At 37.5% G+C, this 13,482-nt stretch overlaps 1 pseudogene; it reads left to right on the top strand.

Annotated features, from left to right (window-relative positions):
* Positions 1-4,627: 4,627 nt before the first annotated feature.
* Positions 4,628-7,221, top strand: LOC109087132 (annotated as a pseudogene).
* Positions 7,222-13,482: the final 6,261 nt, after the last annotated feature.

Raw genomic sequence — 13,482 nt, 5'->3', positions numbered from 1 at the left:
ACCACACACACACACACACACACACACACACACACACACACACACACACACGCGCACACACACACACACACACACATAGTAGTACTTTTACTACCGGATTGTTTTAAATTATAATGTATAATATTTTATATAATGTATATAAAATGCACATTCAGTAATTTTTATTTAATTTAATTTTAGTTTTAGTAATTAATTAGTAATTAACATTTAGTAATAATCAGGCTTTTAATAATAAGATAAGATTATGATTATGCCAAACTTATAAATAAATTATAAGAATTTCTTAAAAATTCATTGTAATAGAAATATGCAAAAAATAAAAGAGGTCTATTCAAGTCATTGTATATGTGAACTGCATTTTAAATTAGACTTTCTATATTTAGATATTTTCTATTTTTTTCTATTAATTAATTGACATCTAATTAATAGATGTCATGCTCTAAAATTTATACAATTAAAAATTAATTTAAATAAATATGAATGGTTACACAAATGTCTTCTTGTGTGCTGTAATATGTGAAGTCAAACACATAACCTGAAAGTTGAGCAGGAAGTGTCAGCTGTTCATGCGTCGACAGGGACGTGTCTAGGATTTTGTACTCGGGGTGGCAAAGGGGGCCAAGAGCAGAAAGAGGGGTGGCAACTTGCCAAGTAACACCAGTTATAGCTGTTATGAGGAATGATTGGTATAAAATGTTATACTGATCTAAAGGGGAAAACATTTCCTATAATTATGTCCTTACAAACAGAATATTCTTAGTCCATTCTGTGCAATGTCTCTCTACTAATAATAAAGCTCTAGGTTTTAATTACTTCAAAAACAATGAAATATATGCTACAACGTTTCAGTTTCTAAGCTTTTTTATTGACCACTGGACAGCGTTGACAATAAGTTTTCTGTGTGCACGTGATCCTGGATATGCAAGCTGCTGTGTGTGTGTGTGTGTGTGTGTGTGTGTACGAGTAATGCAGTCAGGCAGCACCAGTTTAGAACAGCTATTAGAAAAGCCTGTTGTCTTTGCTGTGCAATTTTTTTTTTTAATGTACAATCACCCAATCAATATTTCTTCAGAACTACTCTTTAACTTCCCACACATCTTCATAACCTTCACCTTCTTTCTGATTTGAGTTATCCATTAGTACAGAGCTAGCTAATGCTTATTTTATTGCGGGAATTCTTGCTAAAAAGCAGTTGTATTATTGGCTGCTGGCATTAATTGTGCTTCTTATGGAGCAGTAGTGGGATACTCTGTGAGCGAGCGAAAACCACAACTCTCTAACTTTCAAAAAATTCTCATTCAGTCAAAATCACACTGCTCAGCTCCGCTCACATACTCTGCTTTGGGGTGGCAAAGCTCCTTTTATGCCACCCTTGTGGACATGCCCCTGTGCGCCGCCTCATCTTCTCTTCTTTTATTTGATGTATTGCAGTAGGTTGTGTGAGGTCAGGTGACTGCAGTGCAGTAACAGCTGGTGGGGGGAGCATGTGCTTTCTTTACTCCAGGTCTCATTGGGGTTTGTCTATAGAGGGATCACATAGGCCGACTGTTACTGTAGCTATCTGAATCTGTTTACAGTAGCTGTAATATGGCACCCTGTAAGACACAGAGGGTGTATTTGTAGGACATGTATTATATATATATATATATATATATATATATATATAGAATCTGTTTACAGTAGCTGTAATATGGCACCCTGTTTTATATATATATATATAAAACTCTCTTTATTTCTCTATTTTTTTAAAATTTTAATGAAATTGAGTACTGAGCGAGGCCCAGGAATGCTGACACATGTTTGTTTTTATTTGTATATCTCTGGGGACGAGGAGACTGGGAGAAAGAAAAGAACATTACCTAGACTCAACAGTGTTCTGCAGATTTTAGCCATGCATGACTACATGGAAAGACACACGCTGCGTTGTTCTTTCTTATAAGGTGGTATGCTGTGTCTAGTTCTCGATATAGCCTGATATTTTGGGATCATCGGGACAGCTTGGGGACTGTCTTATTTTTGTGTATTTTGTTTAGAGAATATCAGAAAAAACTTAATTTTTGTAATGTGTTGACATTGCTTAGCAGCATGCTGCAAGGTAGCAACAATTTTCAATTTCTATTTGCTGAGGTGTTTTCTTGTTTGTTTTTACACTGATCGGTGTCCAGGGTAAAAACAGGTTTGGACTAATGCCAGACTCATGGGTTGTACACATTCTCACTCACAGTGTTTCGTTATTAAACATCTTTTTAAAAGGAAAACATCTTTGTCAGTTCTTGTAGATTCCCATCCGAATAACAATACTGTAAACTTACGCTTTAATATTAGTTTCTTGCAATCTCTCATCAAGGCTTCTGGAAATTCTGGAAAGTGAAGCTGTTGATAGCCTACTGTTTTACAATGAGAAATCAATATATACTTAAAGTTTTTTTTATTTTATTTTATGTTTTTTTTTTTTTTTTTTTTTTTATAAATCTTATAATTTACCGCCATCTAGTGGTATACTGGTGTAATGGAACATACACAACCTGGTTGAAACGTTTTTCGAAATTATGGGAAAATGCCATTCCAAACACTAATACAACTAAATTATTTTTATTTTCCTGACCTACATACAGAAACCCCATCCCCCAACCCCCCTTTTGCTTTCCGTAAATTCTTATGTTCTCATCAAATAAAAGATTTACAATACTACATTACCCATGACGCACACAAACCGGTCGAGCTCGCTTCTGATGTGTTCATGAACGTTCAAGCAACAGCGTTTTGACCGATGTGCAAAATTAATAAACTAATTAATTTATTATTAATTTTGTAATTTTCATGAAAAATTTAGCTGTAACGTTACACAAATGGAAATTGAGTGAAAGTAATATTCACATAGATTTTGTTGATCTTAACCCAGATAGCACACGTAAGTCTGCAAGATGTCTGTTAAAGGGATAGTCAACCCCAAAATGAAAATTTTTGTTATTATTCACTTACTCCCATGTCGTTCCAAACCCGTAAAAGCTTTGTTCGTCTTCGGAACACAATTTAAGATATTTTGGATGAAAACCGGTAGGGTTGTGTGTGTTGGTTAGAGTGGCTTGTAGGTAGAAGTTTCAGGGTGGATTGAGGTTTTAAAAGCATCGTCAGAATAGTCCATCTGCCATGGTTGATTAAAGTTTGAAGTTATTAGTCGACAAGAATACTTTTTGTACACGAATAAAAAAAAAAAAAAAAAAAAAAAATTTAGCTCTGATGCACTGTTTGCTTTCAAACCAAAGCGTAAATCCACCTAAAAAATTTATCCTTGTGGCGTGGCTGACACAGAAGAGCGTACTGCTCCAAGTTGTCAAAATGGCGCTACACTGATTTGGAGAGACACAGAGGAGCGGAATTGTTGAATAAAGTCATTATTTTTGTTTTCTTCATGCACAAAAAGTATTCTCGTTGCTTCATAACGTTTCGGTTGAATCACTGATGGCAGATGGACTATTCTGATGATGCTTTTCATACTTTCCTGGACCTTGACACTGTTATTTATTTGGCAGTCTATGGGAAAGTCTCAAGCCTGCCGGTTTTCATCCAAAATATCTTAAATTGTGTTCCAAAAACAAACAAAGCATTTATGGGTTTGGAACGACATGGGGGTAAGTGATTAATGATAAAATTTTCATTTTGCGGTGGAGTAACCCTTTAAAGATCTCTTCATCTGAAAAGCATCTGCTGTGTACAAACATCTGATAGACTTATTTAAGATGCCAGTTTTACATTCTCATAAACATCTTAAAGACATCTTTGAAATGTCCATTTGACATCTGATAGGAAACGTCCTATAACTTTAGACGTATTGCAGATGAGCAAACACTCTAAAAATATCTCTTGTTTGTAGATGTAAATCCATACGTCAAATAGACGTCTCCATGATGTGTGCTATCAGTGAACTGGATATGAAATGTAAGTTAACTGGTGAAAATGTATTGCTTATTGCATAGATATGTGAGGTGTAATAACATAAAACAGAACTTAATCATCTTTGTGCTTTCTCAAGTGAACACCTTAAAAACGGTGGAATGAACGATGTATTATCGTCTGCGTGACTTAATCGCTAGTTATCAAGCAGCAGTGTTACTTCAAACTGTCAGGTACTGTGTCAGAAAGCATTTGTTAAGTGATATTCCTTTTCTGTGACGAGGATGAATCTGCTAAAACTAATATTTTCTACAATCAAACAACCCTAAAATTGTAATCACGTGTGTTTAAATTATAGCAGATGGTTTTATTCTGTCGTAAATGTCCATCAAATCAATAGTGTGCATGTTACAGGACATCACAACACTGTATTGGAAACCCTGTGTTCAATACATGCCTAGAGGACTGTTCTGCTGCTGTAGTGTAATAGCAAGTATAAATATGAGTATATATTTAAGTATAAGTTAAATAACTTAAATATAAGTATAAATGATGATAGAATCTTATTTTTTAGGTTAACTATCCCTTTAAGAATAGATATTGGATGGTGTTTTATCTCAGAAGTCATATCACTGCCAAACATTACATTATTATTATTATTATTTTTTTTTAACATATTATTCCTTTTAAATTTTCTCAATTTGTCTAGGCATAGCAAATTTTTCAAGTCATCATGGCCAGCTGCTACTTCAACCATGTGCAGTACACTAATGTAATATGTAAAGAGGGACAGATTCTCAGATGTGACCAATTCATAGCTGGAGTTGTATTTTAATGTTAGCAAGAACCCAAACTTTTCATTGCAGGTGATGTCCATTCGAATTATCAGGCATTTGGTGGCAAGATCGCTACTGTCCTTCTTCCAATGCTATGGCCATAAAAATGAATGATTCTGTTCATTTTCACCTTGGCTGGGATGAAACGAACAGAACTTTGTGGTTCCAAGCTCGATACGATGACAGCTCATATAGGCCAAACCCTGGTAATCCCCATCATGTGACACTTAGCTATCGTGTATGTGTTGGTCATGACGTCACCTCCATACACAAGTACATGGTACGTTGATATTATTTCAACAAGCCCAATAAAGAAGCTGTTTTCAGACAACCAGTGTGGTCTACAAAAGCTCTAGAAGTAAACGAAGAAGAATTTTGACATATGCATCTGATATTAAAAAAAAGTTTTCAACTGCAGTCTATGGGGTGACTATGTCTACTAGTGACTATGGGGAGTTTGACTTAGATCCCATCAAGTTCCCCAATGCCTCAGCCATATTTCAAAAACTTAGGGATGATGGATTCCAGGTAACCTTGTGGACTCATCCATTTGTCAACTATAATTCTGTCAATTTTTGTGTTGGAGTAGAACAAGGACTGTTTGTATGAGCTTAGGGATGTGGTGCGTTGGTGGAATGGTATTGCTGGCATTTTGGATTTCACAAATCCAGAAGCTCGGGACTGGTATGCCTTGAATCTCAGCACCCTCAAGAACAAGTATGGAGTGGTATCTTTTAAGTTTGATGCAGGAGAAACAGGCTACTTACCCCAGCAGTTCATTACCTTTGTTCCTTTGCAGGATAACAGTACTTTTACTTGCCACTAGATTGGAAATACCGTTCAATGTCCGTGCAGAGCTGCGGTCCGGCTATCAATCTTAAAACATCTCCTGCTTCTTCAGAATTATAGAACGTGACTTACTTTCAGGATACACCCTAGGCCTCAAATCTATAATCCCAGCTGTACTTCCCTTACCAAAAAGTAGTATACTTCAAGTTTATTTTATTAAGTATACTTAAGTAAAGTTCAAGTATATTTTTAAGTATACTTTATGTACTGTAGCAAGTATGCAAATATCAGTGTAGTATACTTGTAAGTGTACTGTTTCAATACTCCTTGGGACTAAATTGGCCCATATTCTAGTATATAAATAGTATACTTTTAAGTATACTTTAAGTATAACAGTAGAAAACTTTGAGTACACAACTAGTTTACTTCTATGTTTGTAGTTTGTACTGCAGTTATACTAAAAGTGAACTTATAGGGAAACTGATAGTTTACGAATTAAATACTTTGTACACTTTGAAGTATAGTCTCAATAAACTACTAGTTTAGTAGTTTTATACTGCAAGTATACTCATAAGTTTTTTTTTAAGTGAACTTTACATCATGCATTAAGAATACTACTATGTCCCTATTTAGGTTTTAATTTGTATATATTTTGTTATATGAATATCTGAACATACAAAACATCCAAAGAAAGACTTTGGTTTATGCTTGTAGTATAATACTTTTTTTTGTAGGTTCATGCATTCTTTTTTTAAACACTTTAATGTGGGTAAGTTTCATAAAAAAAAAGACTATGAATTGGATTCAGAATGATAATCAAAACATAGATGAAGTTGATCAACAACCCAAAGCTTGACTGTAATTATTACCTCTTCATCGGTCGACATTTTATTCCATAACGTTACAGATTTTTGGATGCTGTTTCATGTCAGATGATCGTGTTAGATTACATGTATTAGTATCTGTTGTTTCTTTTTCTTCTTCACTTGTGTTTTTTTGGAAATTCTGTACAGAAGATGTGTACTAGCGCCCTCTACCGTATAATAATGAAAACATGGATTCTAGGAGCACAAGTATAGTTCAAATCTATTTAGACTTTTTGTAAGTATAAGTCAGGTATACTTAAATAGAAGAAGTATACTAATAGCACACTTGAATAAACTTCTTTTGCATAAGGGTTACTATAAGTATTCTTGGCTACCAGTTTATTCTGCCAGACATAATAGGCGGAAGTACAACCTGTAACCTCACTGGCCTTCCAGATCGTGAACTGTACATCCATTGGCTAGAACCCTCAGCTTTCATGCCAGCCATGCAGTTTTCACTTCCACCATGGCACTATGATGATGAGGTAGTGATATCGCCAAGAAGTTAGTTGATTGCTATGAGTGTGTCTCTTGTAGCCCCTCGGGTTCTGGAGCTTGCTGGGGAAGTGTTGTACACTGGGGATCTCATCATTCGTCCACTTTAGTGGATTACAACAGATGATGAGGCAGCTTACAAAACTGACTCTCAGTTCCGGACAGGAGATGACCTTCTGGTGGCACCTGTACCTGAACCAGGCAAGCAAGAAAGAGATATATACCTTCCTGCGGGCAGGTGGAGAAATTACAAGGGAGAGTAATTTGACGAAGGACTTATATACCTTACTGATTATCCAGTGGATCAGTCCAAAAAAACTTACTTTGTGTGGTCAAGATAGTTGTAAGTAGGTACAGGATGATCCCAAACAAAACTCCAAGTCTGCTGATGTTTGATCCGGCCATACCATAACTTAGTTGTACAATCATGTGTCTTTTAAACAAAATTTATATTTTGTATAATGTTTATGTTGTAGTTTGTCCATATTTTGATATTGCATACGTCTCAAGAAATAGGCTCCTCAGAAAATAGGCCACCAACCTGTTGCAAACTTTTAATAAAGACCTCTTGAATTGTGAAAAAAGGGCCAAATGTTGAAAAGTGCAAAGCAAAAACACGTCTTTACTGGAATTAAGTTATAGGAGTGGTTTTGTTTTCTGTAAGGTGGGGATTCATTATTTTTATGGTTTCTGATCATTATAATGGTGAGTAAAATATCAGCACATTTTCAGTTTAAAACAAAATCCAGTGAAAACAACATGATGAACTTATATTCAACATTATTTATTTATGACGTTTTTGTGAGGGCCTGATGACGGCGGGATGAATGCCCGCATTCTCCAAATATTTATATTTATACACCATGTCCTAATTATATAGTCTGATGCTGGGCCCAATTGTAATTTTAACTGGGCATAGAAATAATAGTGATACTCATACCGTCAGCTGATAAGGATTAGTGCACATTTACCGAGACTGTGAGCTGACGAGGGACAGTGCACATTCAGCCCCAAAAGCGTGCAATTAAACGGAACTACCAGCAGATGGCACTTCTGCCACATATAAAGATATCAACACACCAAATCTAATATTATCATGTAATTGCCCATCCTCCATAGATTTTTATCAATTGTACTGCAGCTTAAAACTAACACAATAGCTTTTTTTTTTTTTTTTTTTGAGTTTTGTATTAAAAATGTCTTGACTGAGGTTATGCTGTTTAAACCCATTTTTAGCTTTGAACGTTTGAATAAGAGAAGTCCATACAAGAAGGTGGTAATGCACATGGAAGATGAAGAAGGAAGAGAAAACCCAAAATGTTTTTATTTTTAATGTACAATCCCTCTATTGTGTGTGATGCAGCATGGAATTTAAGAATTCAAGATTTTAAGAATTTTCTCCCATGTTTCCTCCAATTTTCTTTTTATAGTTTTGTCTAGTGTTAATAAAACAGTTTTAAATAATTAATCAGTTTTAATTAAATATTGTCAGCCTCGCATGTTTGCTCGCATGTGTAAAAGCACAACTTGCCAAAATATTATAGACTAGTTGTCTGTAAATGGTGTATTAAATTGATCTTTTGTGTTAATTTTCTTTTTGTTATATTTTTATTGTCTATTTGTTTTTAAATTGTGTTTTGGATGTTTTTGTCACCAAAACAAATTCCTTGTATGTGTAAACATACCTGGCAATAATACTCTTTCTGATTCTGCTTCTCTTAGCCCATGCTGATAAAACATCTAGGATAGTATGGCCACTGCTCCCTTCTTGCTGGAGAACAAAGAGAAAGCTGACCAATCTCATCTAGCTTCACAAAGCAGAGACAAAAGGACACAAAACAAGAGATTGGACCAACCCCAACACGGCAGCAAATATTTCAGCTTCCTGGTGCCAAGTGTATGGTTCACTGTCCGGTCACATGAATCTGTCAGTTTAGCACGTCTAAAGCAGCAATCAGCACCTCGCTCCTGTGTGGATGCCACAGCTCGAGGCCCCAAGCATTGCCTGGCTCATTATTCCCAGAGGAAGGTCACGGCCCTGCCCGTCAGACCGGAACCTGCCCACTAATTAAGCACGCTGTTTTGGCACTGGACGTGTCATGTCTGTGGGACGCTTTTTTGGGATTAAGGCTGCTCATGTTCACTTTTCATAAATGGGCAGTTGAGCAGATTTACACCAGGGCCTCCCTCTCTTAAAACGAATGAAGTCTTAAACCCCTGCTATGCATAAACCAAGTAGAGATTGGACTGGATAATGCCGATAACTTTAAACACTGTCGTACTGAAAAGAAATAGTCAGTGTTGTAGTGCTGATCTGATGACGACGCTCCTCCACAAAGGGGAGAAACATGAGGGAAGAGATGTTTCTCTTGTTTGAGGCACACAGTGTCTGGTGTGGTGTGCCCCTTGAATCCCCTAGCATCTGGAAATGTATCCTGTTATTGATTCCATCTCCTCTCTCTCTCTCTGCATCTGCGCACAAGAAAGACTTGCCAATTATGTAGGCCCACAAGCTTGGCCTAGTTAGTACAGTGCAGGTTACAGAGCTTTTGGAACTAAATAATACATTTTACGACTGTTGTGCCTACATTCATAGGGATATTGCTTGCCACAATGTGTCATATCCATATGTAGACAAGCATGCTATATTAAAAATAATGTTTTAGATGATTAAAGGGATTCTTTTTCATTTACTCACCCTCATGTTGTTCCAAATTTGTATTTGACTTTCTATCTTCTGTGAACGATATTTTGTAGAAAACAGTTTTTGTCCATACAATGAAAGTCTGTGGTGCAAACAATTTAGAATGACATGAGGGTGACTAATTGATGACATAATTGTTATTTTTGGATGAACCATTCCTTTAAGTGCTAATGTAGTATGTCAGTGTTATTTTACTATTATTTGTGTATTGTTTTTATTAATATTTTGAATTGGCTTTGTTTTAATTTAAAAAAAAATGTATTGTTTTTATTAATATTTTGAATTGGCTTTGTTAAGTTTAATAATCTTATTTATTTAGTTAATATTATATTTTCAGTTAGTTTAATTTTGAACTCTTTCATTCTCAGTTTAATTTTCTTTTCATAATTTTGCTGATGTGTTTGCCATTTTTATTATTAATTAGCAAAAATGTTTTTAATAGTTTTAGTTAAAGATAATAACCCTGGTGCAGGCTAAGCATACCAAACAAAACTGAATGCAGAATGGCTATTGCGAATATATGTTTAATATACAGATTCCTAATTTTCTGCCAAGAGTCAACTACAAAGAAATGTGCAATATAAAGAAACAGCTAATTCTGATAAAGCCTACAAACAAAGGAATGTGAGGAGACCAATGGTGAGATAAAGCTTCTTGAACCGCAGGCTTCATGGTTTACCTGTAATGTTTTGACTATGATACCATATAACTAGTTGATATGCTCCAAAAAGTTACTAAAATAGAAGATTAAATAGCATAAGTGCAAAAATGTTGAAGGCAATGTTTAGACTGTTTCATCCTGTAGTGTGTCATGTTGTGCCTAGATGGCACTCTTCCCCTAGATTGTCTAGTAATTGGTCTTTTGTTTCCAGGCCATCTTCTGAATTGGGTCAGAACTTAAAAAAAGGTCAGTTTGGTATAGTTTTTAGAAAACCTAGACAGGTAGGCCTTGTCTCTTGCGAATCTCTGGTCTGATCTTGTTTCCCAAAAACAAATTTCTGCCAGCTTTTGTCAGGAATCTCATAATGTAATTTGTTTTCAATTTTTTGAAAATTGTAGAGACCGTCCCTAGAGATGTTCCCCAATGATATCTATTTCTAGCAAGGTTAAGACTAGAGGCTGTCTTACACTTGCCCTTGTGTTCTCATGGTTTTATATTCCCATTGCTCTCATTATGTAAACAGTGATCATGTTTCACCAACTTTCCTTTATATCTTCACCGATTAAAGTGCGATATAAAAATTTCCACTTTGGAGAAAATAGCTAAGAAATTATATTTTAATATATAAATATATTTTATATATATAATGCATTTGCTAATACATATTAGGCACATCTCATCTAGCACTGAATATCTCTTTCTCAGTACTCTACAGACAACATTAACTGAAGTTGGCAGAGATCTTTATGCCAGTCTTCATGGGTCCTTCACCACTCTTAGCATGGAGTCAGGTGTGGTTCAAGAAAAAACAGGAAACCAGTTGTTGACTAAGGCAGCTGTGTCTGCAGTTGTGGCCTCTACCAGACTCCCACCGTGACTTAGCATGGATTAGCTGGAACAGTCTTTCCCACAGCTCACATGCCGTGCACAGCCCAGGCCAGATGTGGCTGTGAAAATCATTCATCACACTTTGTGCTCTCGTTTTCAGCCATTTCTTCTTTTTGTTCGGAGGGCGTCCGATGTGAAGAACAAAAAAGCTGGTCACTTTCTACTTTGTCCTCATTTATTTATTTGTTTTCGTCTCCTGGCAGCCATGTTGAAAAAAGTTGAGATGATTAGGTTTGATAGACTGTCAGTCCATTGGAAAATGGGAATGGGATTTGGAACTGGAGTTGGGGGATGGATGACTGAAAGGAAGAGTGAGGAAGGCAGAGTGCTGAGGTCATCACAGGATGTTCGGCACATAAATTATCATTAATCTCTATCTGTAGCTGACTCCACCCCTTTTTTCCTCTCTTCTCTTGGTGTTTGTCTGTTTATTAAACAAATTTAATAGAGTGCTTGTGCTTTGGGCTTTTTTTTTATTCCACATTTATCAGATGCATTTTGGGCCCCAAATTAAATAATGAACTGCGACAGGTTACTAATATTAAAACAAATATGAGATTGTCTGTTATTCTGGATAACCAGCCTCTTTTGCAATGGCATTTTGTGTCTTGCCCTCCTTGTGCAAGGTGTCAATGGTCATCTTTTGGACAACTGTCAAGTCAGCAGTCTTCCCCATGATTGTGTATCCTACAGAACTAGACTGAGAGTCCATTTAAAGGCCTTTGCAGGTGTTTTGAGTTAATTAGTTGATTAGAGTGTGGCACCAGGTGTCTTCAATATTGAACCTTTTCACAATATTCTAATTTTCTGAGATACTGAATTTGGGATTTTCCTTTAGTTGTCAGTTATAATCACCAAAATTAAAAGAAATAAACATTTGAAATAATTTTATATCGGTCTGTGTGTAATGAATGAATATAATATACAAGTTTCACTTTTTGAATGGAATTAGTGAAGTAAATCAACTTTTTGATGATATTCTAATTATATGACCAGCACCTGTATATACACACACTGTATATACCCAATAGAAAACACTTCACTATTGTCACACTTTGCCTAAATTCAAGGAGCGAGGAAACCAGGAATGCATGGAACAATGTTCTTTTAATTCAAATAATCCACAGGAATACATAGGGCAGACAGGAGCTCAGGAAACACACAGGTAGACATACAATCTCTGACAAAAAAAAAATGAAAGGACTGGGGCTTATAAACACAAGATAATTGGGGAAATACAGGTGCATAGAATGATACAATCAACATGGGACATGGAACACATGGAGGGAAAAGACAACATAATAGGTCCAGGGGCACGACATTACTCCCCCCTCCCGGAAGGTGCGACCTCACACCATAGAACAACAGTGTGGGGGGGAGGGGGGGGGCAAGGAGGAGTGGAGGGAGGAGCCAGGGAGGAGATGACAGAGGGAGGAGCCAGGGAGGAGACGACGGAGGAAGGAGCCAGGGAGGAGATGACAGAGGGAGGAGCCAGGGAGGAGACGACGGAGGAAGGAACCAGGGAGGAGACATGAGGAGCAGGAGGAGTCCAGCTGGACCCAGGCCACAGCCATGATGTCGACCCACAGTGGAATCGAAGGAGGAGGAAAGGCTGCTGACTCCAGGGGGCCGACCAATGGAAGCGGAGCACGTGGTGAAGGAGCCCAAGGTGGAGACGGAGAGCCGAAGAGCCAGGGTGACGGGGAGGATCCGGAGATTCTAGGAGGAGCTGATGGCACCGGCGACCGACGCGGAGATGTTGATCCGGGAGGCCACGGTGGAGCCAGAGTGACAGAGGACTGAGGTGGAGACGAGGGGATGAAGGAACCTGATGGAGCCAGAGGGACGGGGGGATGAGGCAAAGCCAGAGGAGTGGAGTCCCAAGGCGCAGGATGGTCGACGCCAGACCAAGGCGTAGCCGGAGGCACGAAGGAGCCAGCCAGACCTTGTGGACTGCCGGGCCATGACGGTGTTGAGGCTGGCGTCATAGAACGCCCCACAGCCAGAAACAGTCTGGTATGACCCTCGAGCGAATTTTCCCCCTGCTCCAGCAAGAGGAGGATGAATTCGGGGCAAAGGAAAGATTCTGTCACATGCCTAAATTCGAGGAGCGAGGAATGAGGAAACCAGGAATGCACGGAACAGTCTTCTTTTAATTTAAATAATCCACAGGAAAACACGGGGCAGACAGGAGTGAGGAAACCAGGAATGCACGGAACAGTCTTCTTTTAATTCAAATAATTCACAGGAATACACGGGGCAGACAAGATAATTGTGGGAACACAGATGCATGGAATGATACAATCAACATGGGACATGGAACACATGGAGGGAAAACACAACATAATG

The sequence above is a fragment of the Cyprinus carpio genome, chromosome A5, assembly GCF_018340385.1.
Source record: "Cyprinus carpio isolate SPL01 chromosome A5, ASM1834038v1, whole genome shotgun sequence".
In the NCBI taxonomy this organism is placed as follows: domain Eukaryota; kingdom Metazoa; phylum Chordata; class Actinopteri; order Cypriniformes; family Cyprinidae; genus Cyprinus; species Cyprinus carpio.
The sequence above is the reverse complement of the archived record's forward strand: the minus strand, read 5'-3'. Positions and strand labels throughout refer to the sequence as shown.